Here is a 22,411-nt window from a genome sequence, read left to right on the forward strand (position 1 = left end):
AAATTGGAAAGAAGAAGACACGCTTTAAAATCTTTACCGTAGAGACTGCGCTAGAGAAAATGGTCAAGGTGAAAACGTGATGAAGGAAGGAGGTGAGAAACAGAAGGGGCAATGGCAGTGATGCACTGAGAAGGAAGGAGTAGAACTAGGGAGCTTGTCTTGGAAACGCTGAGGAGAAAGTAGGTGTTCTCCCATGTTAGTCTTTCAAATACAGCTGATACTTGGCTGTTCTCATTAGCTGAAGCAGCCTGGCTGCCAAATCCAGATGAAAAGTGAAAAATGTAATCAGTTACCCAGATGTTTCCACATACCTGGATTTGGGGCATTGAATAGATGAAACATCTCACAAACTGACTGAATTTTTTGCTCTGGATGTATATATTCTGCCATCATGTGACAGCCAAAGATTTCCTGGCACTTGTCCATACAAAATGTTTCCCAACTGAACCTGTTTAACATGTAGGAACACTCAGGGCAGCCTCTGCGGGCACGTGCCTGCTCTGGCTCTGCCGCCGCACTGCGCTGCCGCAGTCTTTGTATATTAGAAGGAGAATTCGTGTTAAGCACGTTGTCATCACCCGTGAAAAGAGGTGACAGTGTTTTGAAAGATCCTGCAGAATAGTTGGAAAGAATAAGAATACCTCCTTTCAACAGCTTGTTGTTCACTGGTGCTCAAGAATTTCAAAAATCATTTTTCTTGTATTCTCATCCTTAGGAAGGACCGAAGCACATCCTAGAGCTAGTTAGAAAATGCCTTAAAACAGGGGTCCACAAACCTTTCCTGCAAAGGGCCAGCTAGAAAATATTTGGGGCCGCACGGCCTCGGTGCTCCTTTTCTCCTCCGCCACTGCCGTGAAGGCAGCTGCAGAGAGAACACACGTGGCTGAGAGTAGCTGTGTTCTCATAAAAGTTCACTTATGGACAATTACATTTGCATTTCATGTAATTTTCATGTGTCATAAAAGATATTTTTCTTTTTTCCTCCAACCATTTAAAAATATGAAAACAATTCTTACCTCTCAGGCTGAACAAAAACAGGTGGTGAGCTGGATTTGGCCTGTGGAACATAGCTTGCTGAACTCTGCCCCCAACTATGGGAGATTTAGGTGAATAAAAATAGTAGAATGATGGTCAACATTTGCAGCATGTTTAAAATGTGCCAAGCACTATACTAAACACTTTGTGTTCTATAGCAATTTAATCCTCAAAGCAGCTCCATGAGGTAGATACTCTCATTTCCTTCAGTATACAAAGAGGAAATGAAATTGCAGGGATTTGAAGTAATGGAGCCACTGCCTATAGTTGTGTGGATTGCTGACTGCAGGGGGTACTCAGTCACGAGGCTTGTGAGTGGGGGTTCAAAAATGAGGCCTACAGCCCCCTTGAGATTTCATCTGCCCAGATGGGCGCCTGTTTCTAATTTGCTTGAGGTCATTAGGGTAGCGTTTTAGGTACCTCGTTCAAGGCTACACGGTCATTAAGTTGCAGGATCAGGATTTGAACCCAAGGCTCTCTTTCTAAAAATTCTCTTGTGCTGTGGAAGCCATTCCTTGCAGACTTCTGAATATATTTTGTGTTCCTGAGATTTTTTAAAAACACAGATCTTATTTGTTTCTTTACACTCTCTCTCACTCCCTGGGCCTAGCAGATTCAAGTACTTTAAGGCAGCTCTGTGCCGGCAACGAGGCACGTCTGTCTGCACAGCTGGTTTGTGCGGCTGCGCGTCAGAGCGTCAGGAGACGCAGAACCGCAGTGGCACCAAACATTGCAGGAACGCAAACGTTCTGAGGATGAAAATACTTGTTTTCTCTTCCCTTCTGTAATGCTTTCCGTGTAATTTCTAAAGGGACTAAGATGCCCAGCAGCTTAAAATAGCAAACTAAAGTATAATAAGTGATTTTTGCCTGTAACATTACTCAGATGGAATGATCTCTGTTACGCCCAAAGTGATCCGTTGGGTGCGAAGTCAGCTGGACAGAATGCTGAAGTCATTGGTCCAACTTGCTGCATGAATTCCACTCTTCCCAGCGTTTTCTGCCACTGTTTCATGGACTCGTGTCTTTCTCTCTCCACTCTTAATGCAGGCTTTTCGCTCCCTTTTTGCTTCGATTACTGAAATGTTGTTCCATGTGCTCTGCGTTGTCCCAACATCCTTGTCTATTAATCTGTCATGCCAACTTCACAGTAATCTTATAATACAGTTTTTAAAAACCATTCCACAGTCCAGTTCGAGACTCTCTGCTGGTGTCTGGGGGTATGTGGTATCCAATACAAACTTGAGAGTCGCACACTCAAGACCCTCTCCAGGGTGGCTCACGTTGAGTTTCCTAGTCCTCTACTGTTCCCTCAGTGCCGTCTGTCACGTGCGTCTCCTTCATAAATGTGCTCGCCATCACCTCCTGTCCCGCGCCCTCGCTCATGCGGCCCCCTGGCCTAGAGAGCCCTGCCGCCAGCCTTACGTCTGATTTTTACATATTCTGCTGAGCTACCACTCCAATCCCACCTTCTCCAGGGAGCTTCATTAGCATCTCCTCTAACACACTCTCTCATTTGGCTACTCAGTGTTGTTCTCAGATTCACTTAGCCTCTGATTTCTGTGTGGTAGAAGACTACGAACGCTGGCCTGTGTGGCAGGGTTCATGAATTCCCCCTTCGCACCTGGAATCCATTCCCTGTATCTTTTCACTTCCTACATCTCAACTTGAGACCTGACCATGATTTGCCAGTTCCATCCGGCCCGTGTAAAAGCAAGCCAACAAGCAAAACACAACTAAATTTCAGTTCTTCTTGGGGTACTCTGACCACTTCCCTGGAGCTGCGCCTCAGTTCTGGGATCTTCCACGGGGCCGAACGGTGGGGAAGCAGGAGACACCCAGCCTCTGTTCGCTGCAGACAGGGTGGGCCTGAGAGCTGGTCCTCTTGGTCCGCAGTCGACTGCTGTTCCCATGTCATGCTGGGAGCCAGGAATCTTCATGAAGGCTGCTTATAATTCTGTCATTATGCACAATGTAGCCATCCCTCAGGGCTGGCAGCTTTCCTAGTGGGCTGCTCAATGTGGGGCATAAATCTGTGCTCTTGGGACTGGTCCCAGACATGCTCCCCTTTCACACTTCCGCAGGCCCAGGGAACCCGGAGAGCACAGAGGACCTTCTCCATTCCCATTTCTTCAGGATGTGAATAGAGAATCTCCTTCCCCATGGGTTTAAGCTTTTGTAAGACAGAGACACAAAAGCTTGTGGTTTGCCAGTTTCCAGTCTATTGTGTGCCTCTCCTGAGTGAATGGAGATCTGATCTTTGTTGGAATGGGGTGGGGTGGGAGAGGTTTGGGGGAAAAGTAGGAAAAAATGAAAAATGGAGCAAGAGAAGTAAGTGACTGTTTCAAAATAATAACTGTCTCTAGGCATTTTTTATTGTTTTCAATAGAGCCTTATGCAACCTTGGTGAAAATGCAGACGGAGCTAAGACCGTCTTGTGTAACTCATTGAGCTTGTTATTCACATTTACAGTGAAAACAATAGGAGTATCCGTTTCCAGCATTAGAAGTTTTAAAATGCATTCTCGTTTTGTTTTATTACTTGCTTTTACAGCTGGATTGGGTTTAACTAACACAGTTGCGACTTAAGCAGAATGTATCTATCCTCTTTCGCCTAGGAGTTTATCATCTTAATACAACATCCTTGCCTGTCAAGAGGTGTGAGGAAGGAAGGTGGAATCTGTTTACAGAGAAGAAACTTGGGCTCTCAATGACATCAATAGGTAAGTAGGTGGTGGTGAAGTCTGTGCAGGTAAATGCCCTCTGTTTGCCTAAGTCCTCAGCATGAGTCATTTGCAAACACTGTCCACTTAGGCTCTGCCAGGAACATTCCAGTTTGAATATCTTGCTTCATCAAGATGAATCCTAGGTATCTTTACTGGGTTTCCAAGGAAACTTACACACAAAATGTTCCCAGTGTCAATAGTGAGATTCTTCTGCGTCAGCCTTACGTTTAGGACCGAAAAGGCGAAAGCAGCGGAGTGATAGTGCAGGCACTGGAGCGGGATGCTCTGCCGGAGTTACAGCTCCTCTTCGCTGTGGGACCCGGGTGCGGGCACTGGGCTGCAACCTCCGGGGCCTCTACTTTCTTCTCCGAAAAACGTGGGGATAAGTCTGATGCTACTGTGAGACTATTGCAAGGAGTGAATGAGTTTATACGTCCACTGCCTAAGGTACTGCTGGGTACCCTGTAAGCACAATTTAGTGTTAGCTACTATTATTATCAGATCTGTGTTCTCCTTTTTTTTTCCCTCCTGCCATTTCTTTCTTGCTCACTCCTCTTCACCCCAGAAAACCACTGAAAACAACCTACCTAAAATTCTTTAGTTTATCATTCTGTTCAACGTAATTGGAACTCCAAGAGGGACTAACTATGACCTGTCATTTTAGGAAAGAGACTGTGGTTTACGTAAAGCCATTGCTTTGAAATGGGTGGCACTTTCTGGTTTTTGTGTTCCATCTAGGCCTTTAGGTGACTGGGTTTCCAATCGGTCTGTAATAGTGTCACTTGAAGCATGTCAGATGCAAAGAAGCAAAAACTGACTTAAACATTTAAAGCATGTACAGGGTCTGGCACAAATAATGCCCTACTTTATTATAAACCCTTCTATTACAAAATCATAAACACGTAATTCTGTAACATAACAATGTCACACTCAAGCACACCCTATGACGTCTTAGGTGAAATGTTCAAATTAAAACTGTAAATTATTATACCCGTATTATCACCCGCCAACCACACTCAAGCAGGTGTTCCTTCTCCCGGACATTGGTTTATATACACCTGGCAGTCTGCAAGCAGGACAGACCCCGGGTCACGTTAGTTCAGTAACTCAACAGTGTCATCAAGTCTCTTTCCATCTCTCCTCTTTGTCCACCACAGTGCGGGGTTCACCCTGGGGCTGGTCTTACCACGTGGTGGGAATCTGGCTGCGAACAAATTCTCATCATGCCAGCTTTCGTGTGTGTCCTTGGAGAGAGCAGGAGAGGCTGTTCTTTCCAGAAGCTCTCAAATTGCAAGAATGCTGCTTCTTGGAAGTAACAGAAATCATCTCCTCCTTGGTGTAAAAACAAAGACGTGGATCAATGGAACAAAATGGAGAGAGCACACAAACAAACCCACGCATATAAGATTAATTAATTTACAATACAGAAGCCAAGAATATACAATGGGGAAAGGACAGTCACATGCAAAAGAACGAAACTCGATCACTATCTTGCGCCATACACAAAACTTAGCTGTTTTCCTTTCGTCTCGTAAACAAGATAAGAAACAATACAGGTTGGCTCTGAAGGCACCACTAACATGCTTTATTTATATATGAGGTCGACATGTGCTATGAAATGCTTCTAGGTTTTTAGAGAAGTAAAAATTCTCCAAAGGTGGCCATTTATTTTACCCAGTTTTGTAAACGAGGGTGTTTATAATCCTTTTCTGGCCCCACCTTTCACCACCTCCTCACTCAAACCCTTGAGTTCTCCAATATAACCAGCTGTTTGTGAGCATCCGACCCTTGGCCGTGAGCCTCCTCTGAAGTGCTGTCCCATCCTCTGTGCCTGGCAAACTTACTCAGTTAACTTGTTCGGAGAATTTTATCGAGAGCATAGTCCGTGCAGGGTGCTGGGGACACACTGGTGAACAAGACTTAGCCTGCCTTCCTGGCTCCAGGGTCTTGGGTGGGTGTGGGCACTGGCCCTTGGAATCTGTAGTCAGACATCAGCTCCTTTGCGAAGCCTTCAACTGCCTTCCCTGTGTTCTCTGCCTGAGGCTCTTTTAGCAATTTATACATACCTTCGAAAATTCCCTCCTGGTCTCAGTGCTTTGTACCCTTATCTCCTCTACAAAGCTGAAAGTTCCCTGAAAATTGGGTTCCTCCTTTGTGTCCTGTGTACCTAGAACACTGGGGGGAGGGATGGCAGTCATTTAATATTCACTCAGTGACTGAGTTTGGTGTGGGGTAGGGACCTTAAGGCTACAATGAAATTGCAGACTCTTCCTAAACATAATGGCACCTTAACATCTGTAAGTTACTGAAGAAAAGGTTAGTTAACAGGTACATAGGTAGATAAGATGAGGAAGGCACTTTTAAAGTCTCCCCCTTGTGATGGATTTATTTGATTAAACAGAGGTATGTAGGAAGTGTTTACTTCCTCCTCTAGAAATGCCTTCCTTTCTTATTAATTAAGTTGTATATGGTGCTGTATAAATCTCCTAGTGCTCACTCCACTCATTTCATACATACTAATGAGGGTGAGCCCATGAGTGTGGTGGTGGTGGTGGAAATCATTTACTCAGCTGTGGGAAAAATAATATCAGGACGCAGACCCCCTGTTGACTTTGCACACAGTTTTTAAAAGATTTATATTAGCATGCTAATTAAGTAGCTGAATGCATTAAATAAAGAGCGTGCTACTACAAATGTTCTAAGCGACTCCTTGTGTTTCTCCACTTAGCGTCTGGTAGGTGAGGGTAAAGGGTGGACCCATTCTCTACATCTCTTCCTTCCACACATTATTTACCATTTTCCAGTTCTCTGCTTTCATCCATGGTCAATCACAGAGGGTTTTTGTAGTTCCCAGTAGCTACAGAAAGACTAATTTTGCCCTGGCTGGTGTGGCTCAGTGGATTGAGCACTGGCCTGTGAATCAGGGTTTCACTGGTTTGATTCCCAGTCAGGGCACATGCCCGGGTTGTGGGCCAGGTCCTCAGTGTGGAGCCCTTGAGAGGCAACCATACATTAATGTTTCTGTCTTTCTCTTTCACCCTCCCTTTCCCTCTCTAAAAATAAATAAATAAAATCTTATTTAAAAAAGGCTAATTTTGATACCAGATGCCACAGTTATTCTTTTCTTCTTTACACGGTGTATTTAACATCTAAATATGTGGGTGATAGTCTCATTAGCTAAGAAATAATGAATGTATTCTGAAAACATTCTCAGATTTGATGATTGTGCCTACATTATTTACTAACTTCTAAAAAGAGAAAAAGGGGTGTGATAAGTCATTGAGTCCCTGTTTCATCTACAGGAAATGATTTGTCTCTTCCTGGAAGTGAAAGAGCATTATTTTCTACAAGCCCACATGCTTACACAGCTCTTTTTGCATCCTGCTTACTATACCTAATGATGGCAGAACAGAAACACAGCAATATTAATTTCACAGTACATCACCTACTATTTTATTTTTTGAATGTCAGGTCAAACAAAATTTTTTCTTTAAATCACAGAGATAGCATTTGTGTGTGTATATGTGAGAGAGAAAAAATGAGAGGGAGAGAATATATAAAAATGACTTTTGGATTATTTCATAAGGGTATAAAAATAAAGCAATCTTTCTACTAGAAAGCAGGTGACTTAGTGTGACAGTTTTCTTCCTTCCCCTTGGTTTCCCTGTATGTGGGCATAAAAATGGAGGAACAATTCGTGATAGGCCAGAGCCAGTGGATTGATTAATTGTTTGGGTGTGTTTGTTTGGATTGTGGCTGGACCAAAACCTGGAACTGAGGGTCAGAAATGGGCAATGTCTTGGCCAAGGTCACACGGCCAGTTAGTGGCACAGCCAAGATCAGACTGTCAGCTCCAACTGCCAGTTTGGATGGTCTTTCCACTAGAGAGACACAGTTGCAAAAATTTTCCCCTTTCTTTGCTTTCCTTATTTTTTTCTCCACATTTCCCTCCATCTGTGTCTTGATAGTGTAGGTATTGGTAATAATAAAATACCTCACTTTTGTTTTCATTTCTAATTTTTCTTGATGCATCCAGTTTTTCCCCACTGGGCTGTCAGCTAACATTTCCTACCCCTTCTTGTCAATATTCTGTTCCCTGGGAGCTGGGTTTGTTTTCCATGTTTTCCTGGCTGAATCAACACAACAGGAATAGTTGAATTGCTGATTTTGTCTTTTTTTTTTTTTTTTTAACCATGAAAAGTAGAGAGAGGTACGGTGGTGGGGAGAAAAATTTTAAATAGTGGTAAGAAACTGTTCCCTCCCTTTTACAAAAGGTGGGTTTTCTCATCCTAGCGGTGGACTTCAGTACTGACCCATGGATCGGATTGTGCGCATTCAGTGCCCCGCCCCCCGACACCCTCCAGGACACGGCGGCCTCTGCTGAGAGGAGCGAGGGAAGCGCTGAAAGGGGAGTGAGTGTATCCAGCAGGTCTTGGACAAAATGTAGTGTACCGCTTAGGAGCAAACTGTCAAGGCTTGATGCCTGGCTCTTCCACAGAGCCCTGTTCGAACAAGTCTCCTTCTCCAGTGTCATGGTAGGAGAAGGAGCTCACATTCCTGGGAGGGTGAAGGGGGAAAATGGTAAGACCCAGGTAAGGCATCAGGAACTAGGCCAACGGGTCTTATCCCAGCTCTGCTCTACTCCTCGGAAGAACTGCAGTTCCAGACTGGAAACTGAGGCAAAACCCAGCAACCCAAGAGGAGCAAGGGTCCTTCCACTAATTCCTCTGCCCACTGGCTGGAGGTTCCCAGTGGACTTTTGCTGAGCACTCCTTCCCAGTGGAGCAGAGCTGAGCCTGTGGAGTAAAGGCTTCCCCTAACGCTGCCAAGTTGCCTTTGGCTCCAAGTTGCTTCACCACCCGGCAGATGGGGGTGCCTTTTGGCATCTCCATGTATGTCTCAACAGGGGCCCCTCCCTTCACTTGCATACTTTGCCTTACCGGTGCCCGAATTGCTGCGCTGCCCTATTAACCTACACCACTAAAGGTTCCAGGCTCTTCCCTTTAGGCACACAGGTTCTCATGCTCCTTAAAACAGTCTTCCTTCATCCCCGCACTGCAAACACTGTTATTTCCAAAGGCACTTCCTGCACGTGCAGTTAAAAAATGTCAGCCCAGGTCATTCCTGCCTTCTCTTCAGACACAAACCCAGCCCTGATGTAGAGATGGGCAGTATCATACTCAAGAAGAGTGGCAGTCCTCTGTGGATCTTCAGCTGACCTGGAAGGTCTTGTCTCACACAGACTCACGCAAAGTCTCTGGAGGGCATTTCCAGATCGCCCTGGGCCCAGACTCCCAGCCCCAAGCTTGGTCTTCAAGTCTTGGTCAACCGCTGCAGTAGGATCTCAGCCCAGCCGCTCACACTGTGAAACCACGCGGGCCTGATGCCAGCATCATTCTACGTGCACATGCCCATGGGGTTTGACTGAGTCGCCTCCTTTCTTGTGTTCCTCCCACAGTGATGGGAAGGCGAATGAGGGTCGCTATTATCGTGCAGAGTGAGAGAGATAAGAGGAGGCAGAACCTGGGGTAAAGATTCATTTCTCCTGTTGCCATATTTCTTTGTTCGTTATAGTTCTTTGCGCCCCAGAGCTCTTGTCAGTGACCCATTTTGTGAATGGAGACATTTCTGCTTTGAACTCATAATTTAGCCTGGAAGAGCTGCTAAAAGAAGCACTTTTAAACTCCGATCTGAGCGCAGGCTGGGAATTTTAAGTCACCTCCAAGCACTTGGGTAAATTGCAAAGAATAGCATCTTTCAACCTCAGGAAGTCCATTTTAACTTACTGCCCTTGTTCTCTGAAGATAGTTTTCTCAAAACAGTTTCTCCCCCTTGCTTTCACCACATATTCTGGCTTAGGTTATACAAATTAGCCCAGTACGATTTGTTTATGATATTTACTTTGCTCTAAATTAACTTGTGACTACCTTATCATTAACCATCTACCTAAACAACAGTTTTAAAAATTAGCCGGTGGAAAGCCTCAGGAAACACTGTATTTTTTCCAACCTACTCCAAGACAATTATAATTACTGTCAGCATTCCGTCTTCTTAAGCCTTCGAGAGAGGACATGGCAGAGGGAACGAGAATGTGGACGCTGGCATCCACGTGCCTGTCTTGGAATTGTGCCTTTACCACTGATCAACTCTGTGACCTAGAGCAAGCTGCTTACCCTCTCTGTGCCTCAGTTTCCTCAATTGTGAATGGAAGTAAAGCTACTGTCTTCCTCACAGGGTTGTTGCCTGTAGTGAATGAATTAAGATACCCGAAGACTTTAGAAAAGTGCTTGACATGTAGAAAGCAAAATGTAAATATATTTTCTTCGTATTAAATTGTCTTCTAAATGGGTGACATTTCAACGTTTGGTGGAGAAAGACATGCAGGATGGACCATGAAAACATGTATTTGTAAAAGCAGGTATCTTTTTCTCTTATGGCTGGATTAATTATGAAATGGCTTTTAGAAGCAGATTGGATTTAATACAATGGTGTTCCTAGATTTAGTCACTGAAAGTGTTTTGCTTTTTGTTGAATACAATCAGATGCTTTATCTATTTAAATCTTCTGGGTCTTATAACAATGCTATTTTGAATCTCATGTGTTAAAGGCTGAACAGAAATGCCTTCAATGTGTGCGTTTGCATAATGCAACCCATCTGACTGAATGGGGCTGTGTCAAGAGGCTGGCCAGCCTCTCCAGTGGCTCCCTTACTACCGTCCCTACAGTCCCCACACACTCTCAAGAGGGGTATGACACACACATTATGCAAGCCCTACAGAAAAGAAAAATAATAAAAACACATCTCTCTCTCCATATGTTATTGCTTTTTCTACACACTGAGCTTTCAGGATAGCTATCTTGTTGGTGAGTTTGCCCATTGCTGACAAAGCCATTCAGAGATAAACAATACTCTCTGTAGATTTGACAGGCTGCCAAATTTCCCTAAGAGGATTCTTTTGGAATCCCCTAAAAGTCCCTTTGTTGCAATCCACAGAAAGTCACAAGAGAGTAACTGAACTGTGCAACTGAGTTTTATTACACATACACACGTATGTACACACATGTACACACAGAGTGCTGGTTCCCTTGTTCCTGCACATTTTTTTCTGGGGTTGGTTAGCAAAGAAATTTGGGGCTAAATGTCCGCTTGTTTGGAGCCATGATTGCTTTCCCTTTCCAGGAGTTCAAACGTGTTCCAATCATTTCTTAATCTTCACAGTATGTGTTTAGCAGGTCTCTTATTATTTTACTCACTTTACTGCTGGAAAATCCAAGGAAAATTCCAGGGATTTGGCCAAGCTTGGGATAAAAACAGATTAATCACCTGGTAGTTCAGCCACATGGACTGAATCAGCTTTTTAATTGTTTGGGAGCCACCAACGAGAAGTTTGTGCGACTTGAATAAAGTGAGGGGGGTGTGGGGAGGGGTTTGCACAGTCTTGACCTGGAGGCCCCCCAAGTTCTGTCTCCAGCACAGTTAGTTTCCGGCCTTCTGGTCCCTCAGTGGGGGTCAGGCCCTCTGCCTCTTGCTTTCCGAGCCCACAGGTATCCTTCCTTTTTTAGATGTATCATGTCCGTAATCTTATGTTGACTTTTATGAGCACCTGGATAATTGTCTCCAACAGAAGGGCAGGGGCCCCGTCAGGAGGATGCTTTGCTAATAGCTGTGTTCTTAGTACCCAACCCTGGACCCGCCTGGCACACAGTTGGTACTTGGTACATAATGACTGGCTGAGTACTTTCCTTTTTGTGCATGTTTCTTGTGCTAATTTCCAGTGTTCTCTGTAGTACTATTGACTCAGTTAGGGCTGGCTGGCACCAGACATGATAGGAGTGGTAGAAATTACCAGATAATCCTCTGGGTAGGCAGGGAGGTGTTCCCTCAATCAACACCTCAACAAGAATTTATTAGATTAGCACCATATACTTTGTACTCAGTGCTAAAAATTGAGTGAAAGTTGCCTAGAGAGCTTCCAATTCCAGCTGGCAAGGTGAATCTCACACACACGTCATATTAAATGCTCATTTAAAACAGCAGCAGCAACAACAACAAAACCAAACCTGAGATTGATTCTGAGGCAAGTGGAATTTCAGAAAATGGAAGGATGAAGGTGTTCCAGAATGGACAGAAAAGGGTCATCTGCAGCCGGGAGTCAAGCAGGACACGTGTAGGGTTGGGATGTACCCAGGGGCAGAAGCCCCTTTCTCTGTGGGAGAGGGAGGAGCATGGGCGCAGACTCGAGACTGGGAAAGCACGGCTGTGTGAGGAGGAGAGAGGCCAGGGACCTGGCTGGAGTGGGGTGTGTTTGACAGACAGAGAAGGCGATCAAGGCCAAATGGTGGAGACCCTGACATGTGGTTCGTGATTTTGCTACCATGCCTTACTCCAGGCTAGGCGTGCTGGCATGTTCGCACCCAGGGTGGGAGAGGCAATAATTTGAACAGTGGAGGAGGCTAAAGGGAGAGATAGGAGTTGGTCCTGGAGCTTCCATTCCATGCCCTGCTCTTGATTTAGATTCCGTTACAATCAGCACTCGGTGTTTTGACTTAATCTCTGGGTGAGCTAACTAATCTCTCCACAGGGGTGGTGGTTCTCAAACATGGGTGTGCATCGGAATCCCTCGGGGATTTAAATGCTGATTCCTGGGGCCTGTCTCCTGCTCCACACCCAATCTCTGATTTAGTAAATTGGACTGGAACCTAGAGCTCTGCATTTTTGCAAAACCCGGCATGCTCCACGGACTGCATTTTGTGGACACTGCCCTAAGGAGGAAGTGGTCTAAGGAGCGGTAATAATCTCAGATGAATGGCGAGGAACGGCCTTGGTAATAGAAGCAAACTGCACTGTAGCCACCGTGACACTGTTCTTTGATGAGATTTAAACACTGCAAAACACTCTTCTTTCCCATCACTTATGAGTTTACCTTAATGTGATGAGTAAGGTGCTATGGAAATGGTCCACCTTTCAGAAGCCGAGGACTCAAAGTCCTACTGCTCGCTTTAATCCAAGGACATCCTAAGAGCAGTCACTTGAATTTATGTTTTGCTATTAGCTGGGCCCAGAGTAGCTCATTTTAAACTACAATTAATAACAAATTACAGTCAGACTGACTTCCAAGAGAGATGGCTACATTCTGCTAGGAAACAATTTACAGGATCAGATGGGTGCTGCTACTGGATCAAAGAAACTCATATGGGTCCTGAGACTTGGGTCTCCAGCCCTGCCCAGTCCGCACGTTGGCTTCTAGCTCCGGGCTTTGGCATTCTCATCAGCCTTCCCTCAAACCGCAGGCCTGGTCTGCTTGGGGCGGGTGCAGAGAACTCAGTGCAAAAATGCAGGGGTAAAGGTGAGTACATAAGATACATACTCCTTTGACATCTCCGGACGGGAAAACTGCCCATGAATTCTGTACTACTCAACCCAGTTTCATGATGTAGCCCCTGAAATCCTTACTGGGGAGTAAAGAGGACCCCTCCTAAAAAGGAGGGGAATTCTCCTCTGTCAACTCTTTTCCCATTTAATACATATTGAAGGAAGGCCAAACAGGACAGAGTAAAATCATGCCTCTGGGTTCGCCACCAAGTCACACCATTTGAGATTGAGACTGGAGCAGTGTCAGCTGCTGTAGTCTGGGACAGAGGTGGGATGTGGGGTGCTCAGGGTGGGTCCAGTTTTGAACGAGTCAAAGGGACCTCCTCAGAGGTAGAATTTGAGAAAGCTGTAAAGACGTATTTCATTTCTTGTGGCTAAGGAGCGAGGGGGCCTCCATGACACTTTATTTCACCACGAATCTTTATTTTCTTTGTGTTTTTCATTCTCCTGTGGTGTTATAATGAGAGCAAAGCCATTTTACCTGAGATAAAAACAAAGGAAAGAGCCCTAATAGTGAAGGAAACACATTTTAGGATTAGTCTCACTCCCCCTGCCTGTTTTTTAACCTGCCAGCGAAAAACGTTTGGGTTTATTTTGTGTGATACTGGCTCGGTAGAGTCAAGCATTCATTAGGGAATGCACAGAGCCATCTGTCTTCAGGTTAAATGAGTTCAGCGCAGATGCCGGGCTCTTCCCTGCCCAAGCACAAACACTTCTAATACCTGGAGTCAGGGAAACCAAATCCCCCACTTTTGCTAATCTCCAACAAAAGGCACCCAAAGGCAGCCCTCAGCTAGCTCAAGGATGGGCAACCTTCAACTTTCCCAAGGACAAAGCAAGACAGGGAAAGAATGCTGTTGAACTACAGTGAATTTGAGTCAAAAGCCAACACCCTTTTCAAAAATGCAAAATATTTTGTTTGCTTAGAATCTCTGTTCCATACTAGGTAGTGAATGGGTGGGTCGCTGGTGGTTCTCCAGGACCACCCAGTTTCTGACTGTGACCCAGCTCACGATAAGGTGGACACTTATCTGAAAAGGCATCTTGCATTCTTTCTTCTTTTACTTTCTTTCTTTGACTTCTCTCCATTCACCACCTAATGCTTTGCAATCAGCTGTCTTCAGGGTGTAGAGACGTACCCAGTGTCTTCATGTCCCAGTATAACACACTGAGGAAGAAACTGGCACAAACCCTGGGCCACAGGGGCTCCTGTGCACTTCAGAGGTAGAGGGAGCAAGGCTGTCTTCATCTTCCTAAGCTGGGCCCCTGGGAGCCCTGAGAATGGGGTGGATGTGCCCATTCTGAACAATACTTGGTATTTCTTTTTCGCTTCCTCACATACGTCATAATGAAATTTCTGACCCAACAGTTTCCTGGTTTTACCTGTGTCGGGTACAAAAGATAAGTGCTCAATATCTCCTGAGAATCTATATTTTGAAACTGATGCTCCCTGGGGCATTTGCAATCTATATTTTGATATGTTATCAAAAATCCAATTACATGGCCTCTTTCAGGAACCCGAGCTCAGGAGCCTTCCTGGAGGAAAATATGCATGTAATAGGGATCTGCTTGAACTTCTCTGAGCTCCTCGTCCACCTGTCCACCTCCCTTCCTCTTGGCTCAAAAGCAAGCAAGATTGAAACCAAAGAGGAGGAGACATTTCCAACCTCAGTGAAACATTTCCAATCTCAGCGAAACATTTTTAGTGTGTGGTGTTGAGCTTGTTATTGAGCTACCATTTGTTGAGTGGGATTAAACTGGTTGCATTTTGTGTCTTCCTGTGTCCTCTGGGACTTGGACCTTTAAGGGAATCAAAGGAATGTTCGTCATCCCACCTGCCATTCTGCTAGAGGTCTATCATTCCTTTGTGCATTTACTTCTTTTCTCTTCCTCATTTATGGGTCAGTTCGGTTCTTCATGGAATTGACAAATTCATGCACCCTGAATCCTAATTTTACAGATGAGGATGCGCTGACCCTGGAAGCTTGAGTGGCACATGTACACAAGTACCCGTGTTCCTCTCCTGATCCTCTGTCCTTTTCCTCTGGTGTTGCTGTATGTATGTGGTGTGTGTGTGTGTGTGTGTGTGTGTGTGTGTGTGTAAGAGAGAGAGAGGGAGAGAAAGAGAGAGAAATAGTGAGCACACTGATAGTTATTGGACTCCTATTATATGCCAGACTAGAAGCTGTTTTATGTATATATATATATCTTATTTGAACATCATGTCAGCTGTGTGAATGAGGTGCTATCTACATGTACTGCAGAAAGAAATGAAGGCTCAGAGAGGCTATTTGTTCAAGATTTCACATCTGGCAGAAGCTGGAATCAAGATTCACCTTGGGCCTGGCTGGTGTAGCTCAGTGGATTGAGCGCGGGCCTGCGAATCAGGCAATCGAGGTTCGATTCCCAGTCAGGGCACGTGCCTGGGCTGCAGGCCGGTTCCCTGCAGGCCAGTTCCCAGCAGGGGACACATGAAAGGCAACCATACATTGATGTTTCTCTCCCTCTCTCCTTCCCTTCCCCTCTAAAGATAAATAAATAAAATCTTTAAAAAAAAAGATTCACCTTGGGCTTGGCCCAGCACTGTTGCACTATATCACATGTAGGGCTCTGTGTTGCATTATATCACCCAGGGCTCCATGTGGAGCACTGCCCTGGTCCCAAAAGATGGGAAGCTGCTTTGCATGTGGGGATGAGGGGGGGCCTGGAGGAGGCAGCCCATACCCTCAGGGGATGTGCGCCTCACCCTGTGCTTGATGCGAGGGGAAGGGCTGTGTGTACGTGTGTGTGTTCCGAAGGACAGCAGCAGGTGACGGGGGTACTTCTGCTGCTCAGCAGGCACTGCTCCTAAATCACCTGCCCTACTTCTCTCCTTTCCATTTTGAGGATATTTTTCTCTCTGTAGTGACATTGGGAGGAAAAAGGATCTTGCGGAGGTGTTAAGAATAATGACACTAGTGTCACGGTCCCTTATTTGCTGTCTGATTGCATGGATACTACCAGGGACCTGGCTGAGGGTGGGGAGGAGGAGGGAAAGCGAGGGCATGCATCTTGCTGTCTTTAGGAGGATGAAAGTCTCAGATTACCTTACCTGTTGGGTAAGTACCAAACGGAGGACTTTGTTTCCTGGGCTCTGTGGTGGAGAAGGTGTTCTTGGGGAAGCATTTTCATTAAATTTTTCTGGGCATTTCTTTAGAGGCTGGTTTTCTTCCTGGTGGCCCTCTGAATGGAGGTGGAAAGGAAATGAACGAAAAGGAAATTTACAATTATTGACCAGGTCAAGTGTATTAGGCATACCGCTCTCTGCTTTCCCTGCATTTTTTCAGAACCAGATAATAGGTGCTTCCTTCCTGCCAGGAAGAGCTGACTCGGACCCTGTGCATGGGTCTGCTAAGGCCATTTCTGTGAGAAAAATGTTTTCTAATGAGGACTTTTCTTGGAGGAAATCCTCTGAAAAGGAAACCCTGTAATCTAGCTAGGACATAATTTCTTCTTTTCTTTTTGTTTGCTCTGTGCCTTCATTCATTACATTCGTCTTTTAAGACATTGGGACTATAATTAATCCCATTTTTGTATCTCTAGGGATTTCACGTGAGCTAATTTTGAGATGTTAATTGCCAACAAAGAAGGCTGGAGATTCCAATATGGGTGCAGAGTAGCTGGAAGCCACACCTACCTGCTCCCTCCCCCAAACTGGATTTATAGCTAAATTATAGAGCAATCAACCTGAATAACCAAATGAACTCTAACTGAACTGAAATATTATAACAAAGGATTTACAGAAGAAGCCATATAGAGATTGGTAAGAAGGGCATAGATGCAGAAAGGGCTGCTCCCTGCTTCACCCACACGCAGTGGCTGAAAAGTCAGAGAATCTTGGTTGTAATGCTGCCTCCCCCCAGGAGTGTGGGGTCTCAGCCTCATGCAGGGATTCCCAACCCAGAGGAACAAGGATGACAAGAGGAGCCCATATAGCATCTGGTGGTGAAAATCAGTGGGGATTCAGTCTGCCTGGGAGGAAAGGAAGTCTGCCAGAGACCCAGATGCCACCTTCCAGAGATGAGCAGTCCTGTTGTTACAGCACCAGCCTAGAGGGATGCATTGCCTAGGCCCCCAAATGCTGGTGAGGCCACTCTGACATGCTCAGGTCCTGTGAAGGGGTCTGATGGCTGTGCCCAGCAATGACTTTTGGGGCCTGTCAGAGATGCGTGAGAGATAGAGATGGAAGGAGCCAGATGATCTGACCCAAGTGCCTTTATTTGAAGCTGCACTGCAGGAAGGCTGAATCTGGACAGACTGCAGCAGTGGAAGGAGGCAAGAAAGGGGTTTTTAAAAGAAAAAGTGCAGAGTCGTGGGGGAATAAGGAAGGGGTTAGTCTCTTGTTCCTTTGGACTGTTGCCTCAGGGTTTCAAGATGTGAGTCAGGACAGTGCGTTAGGCAAAGGGCTGGACTGTTTCCAGGAGCAGGAAGGTCAGTCCAACCGCTGGCCATTGTGGCTGGTACCAAATATCTGTTGTGTAAGATGGGAGAGAGTTTCAATTAAGCCATGATCTATCAATTGAGTTGAGGTAACTGAGACATGAGCAGTCTGGTGGGTAAGAAAAGCTGGCCTGACTGTCTCAGGGCCCTCCTTTTCTGTAGAGGATCTTGGCAGAGACTCAGACAGTGACTGAACTATGTGGCTTTGAGAAGAAGACTGGTCTCCACCTTGAGAATGCAGCTGGTGTACCCCCTCACCTGTTGAGTCACTTTGCCAGCTAGTCCTGCTGAGTTCAGTCACACGGGGGATCAGAGTACTTGCTGTGCAGAGTGGGGGCTTTCAGAGTGTATCTCCTTGGGCAGCTGTTCTCCAGGAATCAGACAGGTGGGTACTGGATTGTGTGGCTATATTGTAGGGTGAGGGAACTCCTATCTCTCCCATGAGCTCATCCCAACCTACCCTGGGAAGGGGAAAAAGTATCACCCTCCTGCTATACGTTGTAGGCACCAGCCCCAATAGGAGACCGTTTGGATCTGCTCTTCTAAGTTCTGGATAACCTACCCTATCAAGCTCAGTTCTATGGTGTGGAAGGGAGAGCGATCCAGAGCTGGGGCGGTCAGAGTGGGAGTCCCTTGGAGGCTATTGTCTGGGACTTGGGTAAAGTGCTTAGCCCCTCCCGTGGGCTGGGCCAGCATCACCTTCAATGAGAGATTGTTTTGATCTGTCTTCCTGAGTTCAGTGGCTCCACCCTGCTGAGCTTGCTCCTACAGAGGGGACAGACAGTTGAACCCAACTAGAACCTGTGGCACACCCTTGCTGGCGGAACTAGAGTTGGGGACTCTGGCAGAGACTGAGTGGTTTGGCTCTGTGGTAGGTGCTACTTGCCCCTCATCGAGTGCCTATGAAACCTTGAGCTAGGGACCCTCTAGCCCTCTCCTGACCTCAATTTCCCTGCCCTACTGAGCTCACACCTTGTGGAAGGGTCTGTGGATTTGGGCCAGCCTAAGCCCACTCTACAGTCTTTTTTTGGAAGGCGTTGGAGGAAGACCAGGAAACCTTAGGGGAAGGTGGAGTAGCCAACAGGTGGAGGTGAACCTCAGGGAGCCTTGGCCCTTTTACAGATCTGCCCCCAGCTCTAAACTGGAGAGGCTGATCCTTGTACATAGATTGCCTCCCCACCCCCTACTTGCCACACAGTGGTGCAGTCACAAACAGTGAACAGTGTGGTAGCTCCAGACAGGTAGCCCAAGGCCAGATACACATAACATCTGACATCAACCTGTACCTGAACCCCACCTAAGTAGACCCAGAATCAACACAACCAGGGGTGGGCTTCAAACCACACCAGAGCTTGACTCAACTAGCCACACAAGTGGCACACCTAAAGGGGGATTCCAGAAAGCCCCAGACTCTGTGTGGAGCAACTCCTCCTTGGGGTGGTTGGGGAGGGGGTCAGCCCCTGCACAGCATCTCATACATTGTAATCAAGGTTTATCCTTATAGTCAGCCAGACTGAAGGGTTAACTTCACCCAAGAAAGGGCCAACAGCATTCATGACTCAACTGAAACAGGATGGTGCACATTCCTAGAGCACAGAGCTCAGGTGATCTGAAAGATTGTGTCTCTGAGCCTAACAGGAAACCTTTATTGTAAAGTCATCATAACAAGTTTGAGAGTCATAGCAGATCTACCTAATGCATAGAACAAAATGGGGGAGACACAGAGACATGTCCCAGATGAAAGAACAAGAGAAATTCTTAGAAAAAGAATTATATGAAATAGAAGCAACCAAAATACCAAGTGCATACTTTAGAACAATGGTTATAAGGATGGTCAAGGATCTTAGGGCAAGAATGGATGATTTCAGTGAGAACTTAAAGAGATAGTAAGCATTAAAAAGGACATAGAAACCATAGAAAAGAATTGGTCAGAAATGAAGAATACAATAACTGAAATGAATCCACTAGAAGAAATCAACAGCAGGTTAGATGAAACAGAGGACTGAATCAGCAATTTAGAGGACATGGTAAATGTAAGCACCTAAATAGAGCATCAAAAAGAAGAGAATTTTTAAAAATGGAGAAAGTCTAAGGGACCTCTGGGACAACATCAAGCAAAACAACATCCACATCATGGTGGTCCTGGAAGGCAAAGAAATTAAGCAAGGGATAAAGAATCTGTTTGAAGAAATAATGGCTGAAAACTTCCCTAACATGGTAAAGGAAAAAGTCACACAAGTTCAGAGAGCACAGGGTCACCAAAAAGATGAACCCAAAGAGGCCCACACCAAGACTCATTATAATTAAAATGCCCAAGATTAAAGACAAAGAGAGAATCTTAAAAGCAGCCAAAGAAAAGCAATTAGTCACTTACAAAGTAGCTCCCATAAGTCTGTCAGTAGATTTCTCAACAGAAGCACTTCAGGCCAGAAGGAAGTGGTATAAAATATTCAAAGTGATGAAAAGCAAGGACCTAGAACCAAGAGTACTCTATCCAGCAAGGCTATCTCTTAAAATTGAAGGTTAAATAAAAAGCTTCCCAGACCAATATATATTTGAGTTTATTACCACCAAACCAGTATTGCAAGAAATGTTAGAGGGATTGCTTTAAGAAAAAGGAGGAAGTGGAGGAGGAGGAGGAGAAGGGGAGGAGAGGAAAAAAGAAATCAAGAGAGAGAGGAACATATGTATAAAGAATAAAATGGCAGCCCTGGCTGGTGTAGCTCAGTGGATTGAGTATGGGCCTGCGAACCAAAAGATTGTGGTTCAATTCCCCATCAGGGCACATGCCTGGGTTGCAGGCCAGTTCCCAGCAGGGGCCATTTCCCAGCAGGGGATGCACGAGAAGCAACCATACATTGATATTTCTCTCCCTCTCTCCTTCCCTTCCCTTCTAAAGATAAATAAATAAAATTTTAAAAAAGAATAAAATAGCAATTAATAACTACCTATCAATAATAACCTTAAATATAAACCAATTAAATGCTCTAATCAAAAGACATAGGGTAGCTGAGTGAATAATAAAATGACCCATATATAGGCTGTCTTCAAGAGACTATCTCAGAACAAAACATATACACAGACTAAAAGTAAAGAGATGTAGCAAAAATATTCCATGCAAATGGAGCAACAAACAGAAAAAGATGGGGTAACAATACTTACAGCAGACAAAATAGACTTCAAAACAAGACACACTAAAAGAATTGACCCAACAAGAGGATATAACCCTTGTAAACATATATGCACCCCAACACAGGAGCACCTAAATATGTTAAGAAAATCTTGTTGGACATAAAGGAAGGGATTGATAGTAATATGATCATATTACTGAGCTTTTGTTTGTTTTGGGGGTTTTTCTTAGTCTCTATGTCATTTATTTCCACTCTGATCTTTATTATTTCCTTCCTGGAAATATTTCCAGTGGATTTTAACATCCACTGGCATCAATGGATAGATCTTCCAGACAAAAAAATCAACATGGTGAGAGTGACTTTCAGATGATGCAAGTAGATCAGATGGATTTAATTATATTTACAAAACATTTCATCATAAAGCAGCAGAATATACATTATTTTCAAGTGCATATGGAACATTCTCAAAAATAAACTACGTGTTCGGTCAAAAAATGTGTTACCAAATTTAAGAAGTGTAAAATTATATCAAGCACCTTCTCTGACCACAATGGTATGGAACTATAGAAATCAACTACAATAAAAAAGTGGGAAAAAATTAACATATGGAGGCTAAATACCATGTTATTAAACAATGAACTGGTTAACAATCAGATAAATGAAGAAGTAAAGAATTACTTGGAAACAAATGAAAATGAACACACAACAACCCCAAATCTGTGGGACACCGTGAAAGTGGTCCTGAGAAGGAAGTTCATAGCATTACAGTCCCACCTCCAGAAGCAAGAAAAATCTCAAATAAACAATGTAACCTTATACTTTAATGAACTAGAAAAAGAACAACAAGCAAAGTTCAAAGTTAGTAGAAGGAAGGAAATAATAAAGATCAGAGTGGAAATAAATGACATAGAGACTAAGAAAACCCCCCCAAACAAACAAAAGCTCAATGAAACCAAAATTTGGCTCTTTGAAGAGATAAACAAGATTGACAAACTTTATCCAGACTCATTGAGAAAAAAAGAGAGAGGACCCCCAGAAAATAAGATCAGAAATGAAAAAGAAAAATTAACTGACACCCCAGAAATGTTTATAAAGGATTGTAGGAAAGTACTATGAACAACTGTATGCCAGCAAATTGGACAACCTGGGTGAAATGGATAAATTCTTAGAAGCATACAATCTTCCAAACAAACAGGGAGAATCAGAAAACCTGAATAGACATTACAAGTAATAAAATTGAAGCAGTAATTAAAAATCTTCCAGTAAACAAAAGTCTTGGACTGGGTGGCTTCACAGTTGAATTTTACAAAGCATTCAAGGAAAAACCAACACCTATCCTTCTCAAACTATTTCAAAAAAAATTAAAGAGGAAGGAAGATTTCCAAGCTCTTTTTATGAGCCAGTATTATCCTAATTCCAAAACCAGATAAAAACACTACAAATAAAGAACATTATAGGCCAGTTTCTCTGATGAACATATACGCTAAAATCCCGAGCAAAATATTAGCAAGTGAGATCCAGCAATACATTGAAAATATCATACACCATGATCAAGTGGTATTTATTTTGAGGATGCAAGGTTGGTACACTATTTGCAAATTAATAAATGTGAGAGATCACATAAGTGAAATGATGAATAAAAGTCACATGGTCATATCAATAGGGGCAG

At 44.4% G+C, this 22,411-nt stretch overlaps 1 pseudogene; it reads left to right on the forward strand.

Moving 5' to 3' along the window:
- LOC119046654 (keratin, type I cytoskeletal 18-like) overlaps positions 1–22,411 on the forward strand; it is a 41,337-nt pseudogene that overhangs the window by 16,995 nt on the left and 1,931 nt on the right.

The sequence above is a fragment of the Artibeus jamaicensis genome, unplaced genomic scaffold, assembly GCF_021234435.1.
Source record: "Artibeus jamaicensis isolate MK-2021 breed Jamaican fruit bat unplaced genomic scaffold, CSHL_Jam_final contig_402, whole genome shotgun sequence".
Lineage (NCBI taxonomy): Eukaryota > Metazoa > Chordata > Mammalia > Chiroptera > Phyllostomidae > Artibeus > Artibeus jamaicensis.